At 39.0% G+C, this 19,228-nt stretch overlaps 1 long non-coding RNA gene across 2 annotated transcripts; it reads left to right on the top strand.

Annotated features, from left to right (window-relative positions):
• Positions 1-708: 708 nt before the first annotated feature.
• LOC107052976 lies at positions 709-3,178 on the top strand. Of its 2 annotated transcripts, XR_005858120.1 has the most exons (4): positions 709-1,607; positions 2,236-2,345; positions 2,510-2,593; positions 2,810-3,178. It is a non-coding gene; the product is annotated as an uncharacterized LOC107052976 (long non-coding RNA). The 2 variants fall into 2 exon arrangements; XR_005858121.2 differs by lacking the exon at positions 2,810-3,178 and having other exon boundaries at positions 1,190-1,607; positions 2,510-2,750.
• Positions 3,179-19,228: the final 16,050 nt, after the last annotated feature.

The raw sequence follows: 19,228 nt of genomic DNA, 5'->3' as shown, positions 1-19,228 counted from the left end.
ACTTGGGGAAAAAAAAATCAAATAAAAAAGAAGGCTTTCTTAGCTGTTCTGTCATCAGTTACTGTAATTTCTTCCCTATTTCATCTTAGTAATGGCTCATTTCTGTTCAGTGGGTGGCATTTAGACAATGTTTGTTGCTCAAACATTTCCAAATTTCAGGAGGTGAGAGAGGAACAAAAGGGATGTTTTTAGGAGGGAGGGAACCCTCTGATTCCTCTGTCTCATGCACATTGTTCCCTATGTTAAATTTCTCATTTGTGTAATTGGAGACCACTGGAGATTTAACTGAAGCAACCTCTAATAGTCCTTTTATCCCTAAAAAGTAAATATATGGGACTTCTAATGCTTCCTTGTTCTTTAATGAGGTGTTTTCTCTTTCTCACTTAACAGAAGTAGCAGACATCAATTTATTTCTTCTAAAACAACTGACTACAGTTCCCTTTTCCAGCTGAATCTATTCTCTCTTCTTGTCTGGTGCGGTACAAGTGCAGCAAAGAGTGCTATCTGCCTGTGTTGCATTGCAAGTCCAGCTCCTGCCATCTGCATTTACCACGGTGGCTCCTTTTATCAATGACTCATTGAAATCACTACCCTTTTTGTATACTTATGTGATGGAAGGTGATGTCATAAGATTGAGGTATCTCTTGTCCTAAATTACAATTTGCACTTTTTTTTTTTTTTTTTTTTTTTTTTTGGAAGGGTTTGATTTTTTGTAAGGCTGATTAAGCCATACTTAAAAGTCAGATCCTTACCACTGATGCACTGAACTATGCCTACCTGGGAAAATCTTTCCTGCCATGGAATCAGTCCCCACAGAGCTTGAATAAAACACACCAATTTCTGAGCTGGTTTAGTGCTTGCATATGCTCCTAACGACTTGTCTGCTACACTGATTTGTAGGGATTTAACCTATCCATGAAAATTAGGTGCTAGTGTCTGTTGCCTTCAGCTGAGAAAGCATGAGAAGAAGTCCTATGCTTCTGAAACAAAGCCTTTGGTTTTTAATAAGATGAAGTTTTATAAAAGAAAAACATAAAATGAATAAAATACAGCTATAGAATATATCCAATATAAATTTCTTGTTCTGCTGCTGCCAAGGTAATTCTTTTTCAGGGAGTGTCTTGAATATTCCCTTCTAGGATTGGATCCCTTACTTTGCTTTTTCTTTCTAGTTTACACCCACGTGTCTGGTTGCCTCTGGCTGCAGAGGAAAGTTCAAAGCACTTATGAAGCAGCTATTTATTTCTCTGTAAATTTAGGGGTCTTTGTTTTGTAGCATCGTTGGTAGCTACCTGGCATAGGGAAGAATCAGGCTATCTGATGGCAGTTTTTTTGATGGGTACAACAGGCCGTGGCTTGCTAATTCACTGGCCTCCTTGCCAGTAGGCTGTGGAATGAGCTACGCTCAGAAGTGAGCATGGTCTCATTCTGCAGGCTGTATACTAAATACAATTTGTTCTTTCATTTGGGTTTTGGACATTCTTCGGAGACCATCTGTAGCAAAATACACTCTGCTAATTTTGGGGTTGTTGTGGTGATATTTCTTTTTGTATAATACCCTTCCACTTTTTAATGGAAGAAGTTTTGAAACAGTCTGGATATTTCAGGTAAGAACGCAGTTGGAGAAATTCAAAACGGTTAATTATGGTTAAAGATTAATAAAAGGTGGTCTTTCTAAGGAAGGATTTTATTTCCATTAACCAATATTCTCAATAGATTCAAGTAACTAGTAAAAATCCAAACTTTTTATCACATTTACACACTCATATGTGAACGTGGTATAGTTATTTATATATGCTAATGCTACAACCGTAACATGGTTCCAAGAAACTGTTTGAAAGATCATACTCACTTCTAAAGAAACTGGGGGAGAATCCAGCTGATATTTCTTCATACACCTGTATTCCTGGAACCCACATTTTCCTTTAAACATTTATTACTGCTCTGTGTGTGGCATAAACAGATAAAAGCAGTCAAGTATTACACAATGAAACATTTTTGTGATAGACTATTTTTTCTGCTGAATTGAAGAGCAGCCAAAGACAAACTGACCAGGATTATTATTCATCCTGATTTCAGAGAATTTATACACTAAAATGGATGTCAGCCTTTTCTGTTTCCTGTAAAAAAAAAGTGTGTATTTATGTTGAAATAATGATACTGTGTTGGATTGCTTAGTGTAACAGTCTGTATTACTTTCCCCATTCTACAAACTGATATTTTGTTCCCTACCAGTGAATCCAATGGAAGATCCCAAAGGAGGGCAATGGATTCCTTGGATCTGAATAGGCTACCGTCAGCATTTCCAGGAAGGTGTTAGAACCAGAAAACCAGATGCTTTCACAGTAGGTCTTCTCCACATCTTGCAACTTCTTGCTGTAGTAAATACTCAGGTTTTTCTGTCTCCCAGAAAGCTTCTTCAAGTTGTCATTTGCTTCATTTCCACTTGTATTACAATTTCTCTTTTTTTTTTTTTTTTTTTTTTTTTTTTTTTTTTTTTTTCTTCCAGAGTGTGGAGGGGAGGAAGGAAGGAGAAGGGGCTTCAAAATTGTCACATTTATGTATCTTCCTCTGAATCCACTCAAGACTACTGGTAGGATCAGATTAATGACTTGGCAGTCTGGTTGCACTCTTTCCTTTGCATTCTTGTATTAATTCTTTCCCCATTACTATATCAAAAATAAACTTATCTTTATTTGTAAAATCCTTACATTGTTTATCTTCTATTAGATATTTTTGCACACAGTGGTTTCCTCCCATCTTCCTTCCTTACATGCCCATAACGTTTGCTTTTGCCCGCTTTTCTTAGGCCGTTCCAAGCACAAGTAGTATCCTCTCACTCCATTTACACCCCGAGCCCCAGTACTTTATCATCTTTGAGGTAAGGATGGCATGTTTCCAAAGTAATTCCTGCTCATTTGACATATGTGATTTCTGTTTGTTAAATTGTTTGTTTGTTTCCTATTTGATCTTCCTCTTAACCTCATGTCAAAATTTAGACGTTTTCTGAATCACATCCTAACAAAAATCTTGAGTACGAATGTTTCAAGGTGGCATCCCTCTGGAACTGTGATGTTGCTTTTAATCATCCCTCTTCTTACAAACATACATATGACATGGAGATAAGAGAGTTCCCCACTGCCAGCCTTGTTTGGGTATTCAAGCTTGAATCGTGACCCTCTGCTTTGTGGAAACTGGATTATGTTCTGTCTTCAGCAACAAACAAGATAAACAGAGTAGAAACAAAATCACTTCCCAATGGGCACTACATGACATTGCTTGCAGTGAATATACTAGCAGTTACTGTGACTTTTCTGGTGTCCACCTCTAGGAAACAGAGAATTAATTTTCTAAGTTGCAGAGTAAAGACCAGAAAAAGGCTGTGCAAGTTCCACACTAAAACACAACACATGAAAACATAAAAAGCTGAGTTAAAACATATATATAAGAAATACTGAAATACAACTTCAAAATCAGTTTCATTTTAAAAGGAACAAAACTATAATTTACATATTTATTTTCCTTTTAAAAACCCTCTTCCCTTCATATTTCATTATTAAAAATAATACTGGTGTAAAAGGGACAGCATAAGCCCTGTGACATTTCTACAACATCCTCTGTCTTTTTCCCATGGAGATAATAAAATTCTTGAAGTAAACAGAGCAGATCTCCAAAAAGTTTCAGTGGATTCTAACAAGCACCTCAATTTGAGTATCTGCAATCATTGGATTGTCCTTTGGTGTTGTGTGCTATCCCTGTGCTACTTTTTTTTCCTCTTGATCTCCTGGGAATCATCTGATAGTTGACTCTCCCTGAATTCTGTTTACTCTGTGAGAATATTTACATTTGGATAAGGAGGTGTAATATCTGATGGCCTAATTCTGCATGTCTGAATGCCTCCTAGTTCCCAAGAAATCCCTATTCCTTCTCTATTCAAAAGAAATCAATAAGTCGATTATTTGCCAGAATTTCTTTAAATTTTGCATGATAGTAGATATGAAGGAATAAGGAATATCTGGAATGCTGGCCTATTTTAACTCTGTATATTTCTGTGGTCAAAGTTATGCAAGTGTTTTCTAAAATAGCGTAACATCCTCATAGTAGAACATGCATACCTTACAGTTTTATCATCAAATGCAGAAACAGCTCTAAACATCACAGGCATACAGACAACTGAATGGGTGGTCTGAAACTCATATCTTCGCTTCTCAGAGCAGAAGAGAAACTCAAGCATCAAGTCCTTGCAGAAGAGACTAATGTGTGGCTGAAAGATCAGATAATTGCAGTACAGTTTACACTGATAAGGTCATTAATCCCTGCTGTTCTTAGGTTCACATACTTAAAAACTTTTAATCAGTAATTTGAGTTATGAAGAAGTGGGTGGCCAGTTAATCTGTTATTTGGCTTTTCACAATTGATTTCATAATATGTTCTGGATTCTAAGGCAACTTCTCTCATGGCAGTGGATGGATTTTCCATTGCTTAGAATCATATTAAAATATCCACTAAAAAATCTATGCATGCATAAGGAAATTAAGGAACTTCTTGTATTGTTTTGTTTCCCTCAATATGCTTGAAATCTGTTGTTTGGTAGTTGCTACTTTTAATCTAGCAGTGTAGTATTGTGCAGTGTTTCAGCACTCTTTATACTCCTCTGCACAGAAAGATTACAAAACAATTCATAGAATTATAGAATCATGGAATGGTTTGTGTTGGAAGAGACCTTTAAGACCATCTAGTTCCAACCCCCTGCTACAGGCAGGAACATGTCCCTCTAGACCAGGTTGCTCGCAGCCCCATCCAGCCTTGCCTTGAATGCCTCCAGGGAGGGGCATCCACAGCCTCTGGGCAACCTGTGCCAGTGTCTCACCACCCTCACAGTAAAGACTTTCTTCCTAACATCTAGTCTAAATCTACCCTCCTGCAGTTTAAAGCCATTTTTCCTCACCATGTCACTACGTGCTGTTATAAAAAGTCCCACCCCTGTTCTGTAGGTCCCCTTCAGGTACTGGAAGGCTGTTATCAGGTCCCCCTGAAGACTTCTCCAGGCTGAAAAGCCCCAGCTTTCTCAGCCTATTCTCACAGGAGATGTGCTCCAGCCCTCTGATCATCTTTGTGGTCCTTCTCTGGACCTGCTCCAACAGTTTAATCTCTTTCTTGTGCTGGGAGCCCCAGAACCGGACACAGTACTCCAGGTGGGATCATCCTTCAGTTCATATTTTTCAAATTTATATCTTTTTTTTTTTTTCTTTTGTAAAATGGATTCTGTCTGAAATACAGAATAACATCTTCAAAACGTCACAATTATGCTTTTGGTCTCACGCCATGTGGAAGCTACTGATGTCCTGTTCCCTCTGCCTCTGAACATAATGTAACTCTGCTGGCTTTTCAGGAGCCTATAAAAGTAAGACAAGTCTGCCAACAAGGAGTGTAACACAGCTAAAAACTTCCCTAAAGCCTGCATGTCCAAGTCTGCTTTCAGTGCCTAACTAAGCAGCGATTGTCCTTGCTACTTAGGGGACCTGCTGTAGATTTAGGATGGCAAATCACATAGAATTTGATCTGGCGTGTTCCCTGAAGTCAAATGGACAATAGTCACATCATGGTAATGTTTGGTGTTCTTCACTGAACCTCACAGATCTGTCTTTTTTAATTGAATCATTTAGGTAGGCAAACTGGAAAAAATGTTGCAAATTCAACATACTTGCGAAAAAGGGGGAAAACGTGTTTTGGCTAAACCCCAAACTCCATGATGTTTTCTTTTTCCCTTTCAGTGAATGGCCTTCAAATTTGGAAAAAGTAAAGTGGTACACAAATGGCTCTTACTTTCATACAACAAAGCTTCGAAAATTTGGAGGGAGCAAGAAAACCAAAAGGCACGATCAGTTTTGCTTCTTCCCATCTCTTTCCTTTGCTGTCATTGTGACTAACACAACACCCTTGGTGATGGGCTGTAAATGGTGCAGGGGAATGTAGAAAAAGTATTTTAACTTGCCTTTGTTTTCACAAATCTCCTACCAATAGTGTCTTTTGTAGACATTCCCTCTCTTCCTATCAAAGCCTAAACTTTTGGTCTAAGTTACTTGACAACGACCCTTTTCAAGTACTCAAATAAAACATGCAACTTTATTTGCAGTTCCTGAGGCAACCATTATAAATGGAAGTAACACAGAGAACTGCTGTCAGTTTACTGTTATGTCACTATGGTGTCCATATATAAAAGCAAACTACTGTTTTCTCTGGAGCTGTAATAAATACATTTTGAGACGCTCAGTTGCTAAGGGAACTGATAGCTTTCAGGACAGAATTTGCAAGCAGGCTTTGGGGAAGAGGCCCAAGAGGCCCTTAGTGTGCCACTGTGGTTCCCAGCAGTTGAAATAACTGGTAGGACATGGAAAAGGGCTGAGTCTATCCCCAAAACTGACCTCTGGCCTGTCTGCTGTGTTCTTGAATATACGTACTATTGGGCAAGCTGTAAAGATCAGGAGAAAAATCTGATGGCACTGTACAGGAACTCTTAGGTCTCCCCTGAACCAGTGATTGAGCATAAGGTGAATATATGTATGAATATATACGAATATATATATATGAATATATGAATATATACCTCACCTGATACAGTGCCAGATAATTTGGTAGTAGGAATCCTTGTAGTGCTCCTCTCCTCTCCTCTCCTCTCCTCTCCTCTCCTCTCCTCTCCTCTCCTCTCCTCTCCTCTCCTCTCCTCTCCTCTCCTCTCCTCTCCTCTCCTCTCCTCTCCTCTCCTCTCCTCTCCTCTCCTCTCCTCTCCTCTCCTCTCCTCTCCTCTCCTCTCCTCTCCTCTCCTCTCCTCTCCTCTCCTCTCCTCTCCTCTCCTCTCCTCTCCTCTCCTCTCCTCTCCTCTCCTCTCCTCCCTTCTCTTCTCTTCTCTTCTCTTCTCTTCCCTTCCCTTCCCTTCCCTTCCCTTCCCTTCCCTTCCCTTCCCTTCCCTTCCCTTCCCTTCCCTTCCCTTCCCTTCCCTTCCCTTCCCTTCCCTTCCCTTCCCTTCCCTTCCCTTCCCTTCCCTTCCCTTCCCTTCCCTTCCCTTCCCTTCCCTTCCCTTCCCTTCCCTTCCCTTCCCTTCCCTTCCCTTCCCTTCCCTTCCCTTCTCTTCTCTTCTTTGTTGTGTTTTTTTTTTTTAATGGGAAACATCCAGATGTTTTCACAAGATATTTTGAAATGAAAAATGATTAGCAAAATATTGCCTTTGATTTCATCTCTGTATCATTAGCACAGTACAAGTGTTTTTCTTGGTGTTATCTGTAACAGAGGACCCTGTTGTGTTCTACCTTTTCATAATCAGAGTGCTAGAATTTCCCTTCTTTTTCTCCTTCGTATAGTCCCTCAAAATACACAAATTGCTCTTATATATTTCCTAGGAAAATACCAGATACATCCGTCTTACTGTTCAGAAATTCTTAATGTTTCTAGTAGACTGCAAGGGCAAATAAAAAATACATGCCTACCTCACATCAAAGTGTATTTGATGGAATATAGTTACTATCAAGATATTAATGATCTTTTTGTGAAGTTAAAGCTATCAACTCCTCAATACTTTCCTTACTTTTCATGTTAGAGTACATATCAAAGTGGGCCCAGGTGAACCTCATGAGGTTCATCAGATAGAAATGCAAGGTCTTGTACTTGGGTTATGGCAACCTCCACAACCAGTACAAGCGGGGGATGGAACACTGGTCTGCAGTGGGGGTGCTGATGGATGGCAAGCTGGACATAAGCCAGCAATGTGCCCTTGCAGTCCAGAAAGACAACTATATCCAAGGCTGCATCAGAAGAAGCATGGTCAGTGCTGTAATACTATGTGAAAGAGAAAATGGAAAATTCAGGTATAATTATAATATTTTTAGGATTGTCTACACCTAAGACAAAAAACAACCAGAAACATTAAGGTTCCAAAATAAAACTAGTGGTATCCCATAATTTCTTCTCTTTTCTGTCCCTGTTTCTAATTGGCCACCACTACTTTCTTAGGCCAGAATCCTGGCAGCCAGGTTAGATCTGCCCATGTCTTCCCTCTCTTATCTGCTTTCCCAGTGTTTCTGTGAAGATACTCAACCCTGTTAGGTCTGGGAAGTGAAATAACAACAGCCTGTTTTTTCTTTTCGTGCTCTGGATAGTCAAGACCTGGCTAAAGGTGAACAATCATCCATTACCATAGGTTTTATTATCATAGAATAGCAAAAAGTACTGCAATGCAAATCAAACTCACCTGAAGCTGTGAGTGATGGGACAATTTTAAGCTGTTGTTTGATGTCTGTAGTTGCAAATCTGTGTTTCTACTGATTCTCTACACGTCAGTAAGAAATTTCTCTTTCCCTCGAGTGCTAAAGAGCACTTTGCACGGCAGCTGGTCATACAACACCTCACTGCGACTTCAGTTGCCAAACGAATGACACCACACACAGAGTGCTTTCTGGTCTATTTAGGAAACACAAGCCCGTATTTGGGCTTTCACATCACTTCAATTAGGCTTTCAAATCACCTCTGGCCAGCAGAAGGAAGGACACACGCACACCTTGGTGCTGTCAGCAGGGCCATGCTGACTCACCTGTCAGAGGAACATAACTCTGCTCTGTTTGCTCAGCCGGCCGGCCTTGGGAGGGGGATTGAGCGTGCTGAGTGTCCCGTGCCTTTGCCAGCTGCAGTGGAATTAGTTCTTTTGTTCCCATCCACATGGAGCCAAAGCGCTCTGCAAAGTTTTAGCAAGACTTGTTTGCTCGTGACTGAATAAGCAGGAGACAAAGAAGTGATTATTTACCACTGCAGAGCAATCTCACCTAGTGCACAGGACAAGACACAAGGAGGTAAAATTACATTCAAGTGTAAAAGCAGAAGATGCTTAGGTCCTGCGGATGAAAACTGCATGAGCCCGTTCTTACCATTGAGCACAGTTTCAAGGGGCAGTGGCTGTGATGAATTTAAGTAGTGGACAGAAAATGGGAGTGTAATCTGTGTTCAGCGCAATGCTTAATCCCTGCAGTGGGGCTGTGGTGAATATCAAGATTGTGACTTATGGATGTGCAGATTTCTTTTAAAAATACGTGACGATGCAAGGTAGATTTTCAAGGGTAATCAGAGATCTAAAATACCACAGCTTCTGAACAACTTTTGGGACAGATTTGGGAGAGGAAGTTGGGGTGAATGAGGGTCCATCCTAACATCAGAAATGGAGGATTCCTATGGGGTTTTTTTCCTCCGTGTTTCTCTTCAAAATTGAACTTTGTCAGTGAAAAAAGAAACCTATAGCCAACCACAGAAACATTGATCTTAACTTCTTTCTTTCCAGCTTTATATTTTCTTAGCCTAAAAGGAAGAAACCTTGGAAAATAAGTTCTTTTTCCATTAAAAACGGGGTAAAAAAAAAAAACACACAATGAAAATATTCTTAAAGTGAGAGAAAATATTAGCATTATTTTTCTATTATGTCCCTTTTGATTGAAAAATAATATCCCTCTTGAGTTTTTCTAGCAGGAAACCAAGAACAACTTTGTGAAAATATAAGCATGTAGGAAAGATGGTAGTAAAACATTTAAGGCAGCAATATTATGATCACTGAATCATAGAATCACATAATGGCTTGGGTTGGAAGGGTCTTTAAAAATCATCTAGTTCCAGTCCCTGCCAAGAGCTAGGTTGCCACCCACCAGATCAGGCTGCCCATGGCTTGTTCAGTAGGTGAGTGAATCTAATAGAGATAGAAGCATTTTCTTTTGGCATGTATGATGTATATCAGGAATAGTCCTAGGACATCTAAAAATGATTTCAAAAACGACTAAATAATGTTGGTAAATGAGCAGTAAGATTATTTAGCACTAAAAATTCTTTTAGCACAGAAAGTTACATAGCAGTAACCCAGTGGGTGATCATCCAGAAATCATTTCTATTCTGTGAAGCCCATTAGGGTTTCTCACAATATGTGTATCCAGCAAAAGTGGCAAAAATAAAACGTTATGTTAGGCAGGCATGCAGAAGAAGAGGTAGGAGCTAAGAAGAGCTACAAGAAGAAAGGGGAAGCACAAAGAAAGAGCAAATTCAAGATGTAGGAAAGGGTATGAAGAATGAGATTAGTCTGTCCGGAAGAATGCAGGGCAGAATATGCAATTGGGAAATAAAAGATATAGGCAGGTGTGAGCTGACGAATACAGCCTCCTGAAGATAAAGTGAGGGTGACTGAATGTTGTGATGTCATTGTAAGCCAATGGAAATAGCTTGTCTGAGAAGGGGAATTCTATTAAAAGAGCAAGATACAACACAATGTTGAAATATTTAGAGTATTACTTGTAACTCAGAAATGCATCAGTTCACGTATTCCAAGATAAAACCTGATATGATATACCACAGGAAGTGAACTCTATTGTTATGGGTCCTTTCTAACTCAGATTATTGAATTTTGCTTTTATTTAACAGATGAAATTAGGGAATGGCTTTTTAGTGATCCTGGTGCACTCTGCTTGAGCTGCTGGCTCTCTCAAGTGTGGGTGTTCCCAATTCTCTTGTTTATATACACAATATTTAGGAAAGCTGTCTCTTCCCAAGGGCCCAATTTCAGTAACAAAGATCAATGGTGACTGAAGTCAACAGAATTTCAAAATATACTTTAACATATGCTTCGGTGCATTACTCAGTTGGAGCTAGGATGAATGGCACTGTTTAGCATTTCTAATCAATAGGGTCTCGTGTTTTTGAGATGTGCAATATGTGCTTTTGATTTTAATCTACTTTCTGCCCTAAGAGTCTGCAAAATTCCTCATATTTGTCCTTTTGTTTTAGGAATAGGTTTTCATTTGAAAGCCTGATCTTCTGATCCGAGAAAATATTCTGAGGTGTTTAATAGCCAAAATTGAATATCCACTCTAATTTATTTATGGCTCACTTTTGGCCTTTCAAAGTCCTCATTTCCAGAACATCTCACATTTTCTACTTAATGAATGCTTAATGAGTTCCAGTTGAAGGTGCAGCAGATCCTCATTTGAATCATAACCTCCTCCCCTCCGAAAAGTACTGTATGGCTATCCCCAAGCCCTCATTCCCCCACTTCTCCAGCCACTCTCCCTTCTTGCTAAATGTTGGCAATTTCACCAGTGCTCAGGCTGACCCACTAGGTTTTAGAATCCTTTTAATCCTCTTTATGGTAACAGAAACACTTGAGACCGATCTTTGAAGGCTTTGTACTGTACAGAACAGCTGCAGCTTAATACACTGCGCTAGCAAACACCCCCTATGAGTCTAATGCAGTCAGGCATCTGAGAGCACTGCTGCACAACACTGCTGGAATAATGAGGCTGTACCTTCACCTTAGGACCTATACCGTCACTGCTAAATGTGCTTTATCAAATGGCATAGCCAATAACTGATTGCATCTTACAGGTGTTGCTGGAAGTGGTGCATTGTGCTCAATGGCAGCTGAATGCCTCCTGCTCAGCCCAGCGCAGAGATCTGCATCTAGCTCAGAACATGCCTCACATCTGCCCTCATGAAAATTTGCTTGCTAATAAGCTGAAACACCTGTGGCTTTTGATATTGCTCTAAAAAAAAAAGAAAAAATAACTAGATTTACAAACATGTAGACAGAATGAATTTGTTGAGATACAGAAGTTCTGGAAAGTTTTAAAGGCCTCTGAAAATGTCACTAAAAGAGATGTCATCAATTTCCTTATGCTTCTCTGCTGTCAATTAAATGCTCACCTTCGGTATTTTATCTCCACATCTTTTCTTTTAGAAGGACTCTGGTGTAGCAAACTGTGAACATAATGAAGTGTTATCTCAGAAACCACTCTGATAAGGAGATACAGGGAGAGAACCAAGACATGAAGAAAAGTAACCTGTGCTGAAAGATGTAAACCCACAATTACATGAAGAAATCCACTGTGCAATCTTACAACCAATAAAGAAGGTAGTTCAGTGCAGAGGACAGGAAAGGATGCCAGATGGGTATTTGTGAGTACTAAAAGATTGGATGGTAGAATGAAGAGCAGAAGATGCACATCACTGGATTTGAGTGCACTGTGACTGTGCTGTGAGGCTCAGGGAGACCTTATTGCTCTCTGCCATCACCTGAGAGGAGGCTGTGGTGAGGTGGGGGTCAGCCTCTTCTTCCAAGTAACAGCAATAGGAAGAGAGAGGATGGCCGTATGTTGCATCACTGCAGGTTCTGGTTGGATATTAGGAAAAACTTCTCAGAGAGGTACTGAAACGTTGCCTGGGGAGGTGGTGGAGTCACCATCCCTGGAGGTGATCAAGAAGTGTGTAGATATGTCACTGAAGGGCATGATTAGTGGGCATGGAGGGGATGGGCTAGGTGATCTGAGAGGTCTTTTCCAACCCTAATGATTCTATGATCTGACTGAAGAAGTGCAAAACAGAGCTGTGACAAATGCTGCTAGCCCTGGGTTAGATTCTGAGCTCAGAGGAACTGGTGGGGCCTAATCACATAAAGAAGGGAAAAAATGTTTTGTCTACTTTATGTGCTGCTGACAAGTGTGACACTGGTTATCCTAAGGAGAGCAGGCATACATCACAGAGGAAGGCAATAAAGGATTTCGGCTGGGAGTTAGTCTTCCCTCCATGTTCTCTTCTCAGTTTTGAAAAATGAAGGAGTCAAGTGTTCCCAAGCTGATAACAGTTCACTGAAAATTAACTTTCTTTACAAGCTTGAGCCTCCTTAGAAGATTATTTCTTTATTTATTTATTGTGAGAAACAGCCCTAAGATGCCAACTGTGTTTTGCCTCTTAAATTCTTGGTTCACCAACACATGATTAATAATAAATAATAATTTAATTCATTAAGTACTCTTAAACTGCCACTGAAGTGCTTTAATGATTCTTTACTGGCTTGAAACTACTTATGAGCAGAAAATACTAGGCAGTAAATTTGATTTGATTTCCATTGAAATCAAATGGAAAACTAATAAAGTAGCAGGCTACATTTTGCATTTATTTACACTGGAGAAAATATAGATCTGCACTGTTAATCCATTTATTTGTAAACCTACTACGTTTTTGCCTGGATTTTCTTATTGGAAGAAAAATGTCCTCCAGTTTTTCCAGTTCAACCAAGTAAATTCTCAACAAAACCAACTTGCAGATGACAGAAAACAGGGATAGGTTTATATTTTTGTAGGCGCTCTAGAAAGATTCTTTGTTTCCTGGAGCACATAAATGGGCTTCCAGGAAATAGGGTGATCTGCTCCCTTTTAAGTGTCTGAGCATTTTGGACAAGGGAGTGGCACCTACAGCTTTTGAGTGCCTATCAATTTTACCAGAACATATTTAAGACCCTTGGGACTTACAAAGATTATCTAGCAAACCATGCATCCAAATTATTCCCTTTCATAACTACAGAGTGCTCTGAGTTCATCCGTGTGAAAATCAGATGTATTCTGCCTTGGGTATTAGAATTTTAACTTTCTTTCTTTGGATTTTTTTTTAAGTAATACGTTTTACATGAAGCTTTTGGTTTTTTGTATGTTGGCTTTTTTTTTTTTTTTTTTTTTTACTGTAGAGTTTAGATGACTTACTTTGAAAATAATGCAATATCTCTACGGTTTCATCATAGCACAGAAGTGTTCCAGGTTGCCCAGGTTTGGATTCCATTTTTCATTGAAGGTCTGTGATCATGTGAAATGCCTTTTTGCTTTAGCAGCTTTTTCACGTGAGACCAAAAAAATCCCATAGAATTTCCAAAAGAAACCTTAGGGATTTGGGTTTTTTTATGAATTGATTAAGGAAAGCAATTGGTAAAGGTTCCCCTTTTGAAGAAGTCCTTCACCACCTCCAGATTTCCTTCTGATAAATAGAATTACTGACAAAACTCTGTTTTCTGATGCTAAAAGTATAAAACTGAAAAAGAGCCAGAAAATTATAAAGAACAATTAGAGCCAGCAGAGAGGAACACCATTTCCATTTGAAATACCAGGAGGTGGTTTTAGCTAAACTATCTAGAGAGTCCTGCAACACACTGTCCTTCAAACTGCATGGTACAAGCCATGCTGCAAAGGCATCTCCATGCTGTTCAGTGAAATCTCAAAAATCCCCTGCTTTCAAGCTATTTGGAGGAATGTGCACACAGGCTTCTATACATAAAAGGGTCCTTTTGAAAGTATACCTTAGTGCTGACCTATAGCTTTTACTGGATTTTTTTTTTCTTCAGTTGCTATGGAGTCTTTACTGATTGTACACTGTAGAGTTCGGGTCATCAGAGTTGCTGCCCCACACAGGTCTGCCATCTCAAAGAGCTATTGTGCTGAGCTGGCACCTGTGAATGGCAGAGAGAAATGAGATGAAGAGAGATTTATTTCACTGCAATTTTATTTCTTGTACTTTCTTGCTGAAGCAGTACCTGAATGGCAGAACTTCGACTGGAAGAAAGTGCAGTATCAAAGAACAAAGGTATACAAAAGCAATCCTATGCTTTTTATGTTGAGCTCTAGTTCAGTTTAGGAATACAGCAATGTAAATCACTAGCAGCGTACCCTTCCTGATAATGTTAATTATGAAGTAAAATCTAAAATCTCTGCATATTTGTGGGAAATTTGAATCAGCGTCTAAATGGCAGGACATAGGTCCCTCCAGTGATGCAGAAATATCTGAAATGTAGAAACACATTCCCCTGTGGGATGAACAAAACTGTGTCCAGTTTAAGTCTGATATTCAGGACCGTGCGCTGAGAAGCTGGGTAAGCTGTATCTTGCTAATATTAAAATTCAAAAAGTATTATTTACCTCTCTTCATGTCCTCACCATGCCTTTTCATCCCTAGAAGTGTTAAGAAAAAGGGATGAAAGGTCTCAGTGGCCTTCCTTCTTTTTTTGAGGCTCCGAAAATCTCATAATCTAACCAAATTTGTCTTTTACTGAAATTACTAGCCTTCCTTCCATATTTAGAGAGTTTATGCTTGTTTCTTTAATATAGTTCCTCTGAGGATCTGCCAACTTCTTAAGCTCCTTTCCCTGAGACTTATTTTCACCATCTGTGATTCTGAATGTGTTTATTTTACAAGTGAAACAAAATTCTTAATTGATCTCAGGAAAGGCAATCTTTTAGGCTAACCAAGTCCTCAACTGTTCATATAAGAATATTTGTAGATATGTATCAAAACATCACCATCAACCATCAAATGCAGGCAAGATATCATGTATCTGATATTATAGTGAATCCATATTATGTTCCTAACTAAGACTATGAGAAACATTCACAATAAAACCACACAGTACAAACACAGAAACTTAAATCATGCTCATTGAAAAGTTTGCCAAGGTTCATGAATCTTTTGAACTAACCTGGGCCTATTTTGAAATGAACAGAAGACATGATTTTGTATTGAAACCAGGTGGGACTCAGGGGTTTTTGTTATTTGGGGTTCACTTGGAGTTGAAACTTGAAGCTGAAATCAAAGGATGGAACCCAAAAAAATGATCCAACTGAAGAAAACCATTTTGATATCGCTGATGAAGAATCAGACATTCTTAATTTTTTTTAAGTAAACTAATCAAGGCATGTTTACCATTAAACTGCGAATCATGTGATATGATTACATACATGTTTTTGGAGAGTGCTCTCACCCAAAGCACATAAGTAACTGAATGTCTCATTCATAAAGAGACTACATCTGTATAAGTGAAGGATATAAGACCTCCTGCTTATCTGCTGGATAAAATCAAGACAGACAAGTTTAAAAATCCAGAAGTCTGCATTGCCACTGTCAGAGAGAAAAATTTTATACCAATTCTGATAGAGGAGCTGGAGGAATTAAGTTTTTTGCTGTCCTTGTGGGATGCTAAGCAAGCACTCGTAGTGCTCTAAAAATAATAATTGTTGGTGGCTGTAAACATGTAAGAGCGTGACTGTGGGCTCTTAACGATTATAGAAGGTATATAAACAAGGAGCTGGTTTTGTTCTATTAGAGACCTCGAAGCTTGCAGTTCAGAGCTCTTGATTCTCCTCAAAATGAATTCTCTATTTTAAAAAAAACAAAACATGGTCTCAGTTTCTCAGTCTACAAGATAGCTCGCATGATGCAAAGTTTAATTTCTAAGGCATTTTGCAAAATAAGCATAGGATAAAAGAATATAAACTATTAATAAAAAAAACTATAGATGTAAAATCTAAAGTTGCTAAAGTAAATAGTTTGACATTGGGTTTGAGGTTTTTGTTGGGTAAGAGATAGAAGAAGAACTCATAAGTAAATGTTTTTGTCCTTGATATTCATGTGAGAACAGGTTGTTGCTGTGGTGTTGGCTTTGCTATTTTTTTGGTATTTTTTTAAATAAAGTAAAATGTGAACAGATGTGAACAATGAACAATTAACAAGTAAATCAGCATCTTCTGAAGTAGTTTCATTTGTGAATGCAAGCTTGTAAATGAACAAGGAGTTGACTGATGAAAATTTGGAGTTTAAAACTATTTCCATTAGAAATTGTTGTGGGTTTTTTTTTTTTCGGCAGTTCCTACACTAAAAGAGGAGAACTTTAAATATGCCTTTGAAGAGTGGCTTGCACATTTTACAACACAAGAGAAGGCAAGGCCAAAATAAAGCCCACTGAGTTTTCAGTACCATGAAACCTGAAAGCGAAGGCTCTGGGGAGCAGTTCATTGCCATGGAAGCAAACACATGAGAGAAAAGCCTTTGGATCCTTTTCCTACCACACACAGCTAAAGATACATGGACGTAAGAAAGAATTGGATTGACTGACTTTTAAAAATTTTTAATTGCATGATTTTAGTGTTTGTGAAAGGCAGTGGATTCAGACATCTCTGGTGGCAGAGTCTGTGCCAGCCCAATTTTCCCACATTGCCTCCTGGGTAGTTTGCAGGTCCACCTCTCTGGCAGAAGTAAGACAAATTCATTAAATTCATTTCATAAAAACATTCAAAGAGAAACCAGGTGACCTGTGTTCACCTACACATCTCATTCTCTGCAGAGTTTGAGGCAGGCTCAAATAAAAGAGAGTCTTTGCCTCCTGGTGTATTTATTTTTCCTTAGATATTAATTTCTGGATCCAAACGCTTCCAAAAAAAAAAAAAAAAAAAAAAAGAGTTCAGATCAGCAGCTCTGGTTCATGTCCATCTCTTTACACAGTGATCTTTCTTGCCTGAAAGCATGAAAACAAAGCACTTGCCAATATAAAATGTTCAAAGCTGGTGGAAAACATTTGTTTCCAATATCATTTGTGAAGGGATTTCACTCCTCTCTCTCTATAACTAGTTGAGATAAGAAGTAAGATAGGCTTGATGCATTTAAATGGAGGTAAGCAAATAGAGATAATTAACTGAGATAGCAGGGTTAACTCTTAGGGCATGAAGCCTATCTTTGTGTTGAGCTGATTCACTTGGGTCAGAGGAATGACTGCATTTGCAGTTTTGCAGCTCTCAACATATGATATGATTAAAGCTCTTTTGATCCAGAATGTTAGAGCAGCAGAATTGAAGTGTCTTCATTCTGTCTCTAAAAGAAGTCTCCTAGAAGCAGTTTGAGGCTGCTTTATCATCCATGCCCTCCTGGATGATCCTACATAACAATGTTGGGTTTCAACCCTCCCAGTCATGCAAGTGCATTACCATCAAACCTTACATCTATAAACATCTGAAAGGGAGCACTCATGGATTTGATATCTGATTAGCTTAAGCAGATGTGTAACAAACTGGGAAAGGAACAACAGTGATTTTCACTTCCATCGTTCCGCCCATCTGCCTCCCCAGCTGCTTTCTTACAGCTCCCAGTGGTCTGCATCCTCCCATTGATTTTCACACACTTCTGCCTCCACTCTTGTGTTGATGGGGACTGTTTTGTGTCTGCAGTCTGGCCAAGGTGCGGGATATGGGAAAAGGTGACTGACAGCAATGAACGGAAACGTTAAAGGAGATACAAAAGGTAATCCCCTAAACCGGTCTCTACTCACCGAGTCTGTCTCGAAGTCAAGAAGACAAATGAAATATGTCAGCTTAAAATCTCATTATTTTAAGCCAGTCTTGTGAAGGCTTGGTTAATTTTTTTGAATTTGATGTTATCAATACTGTCAGTGCAATAGGAATAGCTCCCAGCTGTTCTTCCCCCTTGTCTTCCCAAAATGGAAGGTGACTCTCAGGGTGTTGGGGGTTGTTGATGTTGTGGATTTTTTCTAAATACAGTGATTTCCCATGCTTACAAGACCAAGAGCTCCCCCACACAGCAGGCACGAGGCTTCACTAACACATACTGCATGGCCATGAGGAGAGGAAAACTCAGCACAGTGGCTCTGTTTTGCTGGACAACAAAAGTACTAACAAACTGGACAAAGAGCACAGAAGGATTGAAAAAAAAAAAAAGCCTCTGATTCAAAGCAAATATTTTTATTTAAATTTTCAAATGAATGTACTTTTACTGCATTCCTTCCCTTCTGGGCTCACTTTCCATAAACACTCTAGTGAATGAACTTTATAAACAGGAATACTGCTAAAAACTAATTTTAGAGTCTGAATTTTCAACTGTTCTCCAAAAGTAAAATCCAAACCAAACTTTAATATGAATTTTACACTCAGCAATGCAGTTTGGGCACCTAAGAGTGCTACTGTTGACCCAGGCATAGCAAGTGCCATCCCAGAGCCATGCCTGGCCAGCCCTGCCAGGGCTCTCTAGCTCTGGTCTGTGAAAAAAGGCTGCTTCAAAGGATAACATGAAATATATCACACTTTGGTCTTTTTTGTTTTCTTCAAAACTAACAAAAAACAAACAAACAAACAAACAAACAAACAAAAAAAAACCCTGAAATGTATGGGACCAGGCCAGAGACAAAAGAAACTCCTAAATAGTTATTTAATCCAACAGTATAGCAGCTTTTAGCAAGGGAAAGGGACCAGCAGCTCTTCATCTGCATTATTTTGTCTGATTGCATGCTTAAAAATGTGAAGTTTTTGGTGAGTTGTATGAGGAACTAGACTGGACTGCACTGGAAAATTCATCTAACAAGCTGTGCCTCTCTGTGCAGAATTGTTTCTTTCCCTAACAAGTTGTTCCCTAAAATGTCATTTTTTTTTGTAATGGAATACAGTAAGAGTAAAAAACACAAGTATAAGCATGGAAACATAAATGCATAAACGTCAGCAGATAAACATCAGTAAATACCATCATATTAATAGTCTAGCTCTAAAGCGAAGTGGCTTTGGTCACCTCTAGCAGAGTGTTGCACCAACCATTCCCCACTACCAGCAGTGTATAT

The sequence above is a fragment of the Gallus gallus genome, chromosome 3 (assembly GCF_016699485.2).
Source record: "Gallus gallus isolate bGalGal1 chromosome 3, bGalGal1.mat.broiler.GRCg7b, whole genome shotgun sequence".
Taxonomy (NCBI): Eukaryota; Metazoa; Chordata; class Aves; order Galliformes; family Phasianidae; genus Gallus; species Gallus gallus.
This window is presented reverse-complemented; position numbering and strand designations above follow the sequence as displayed.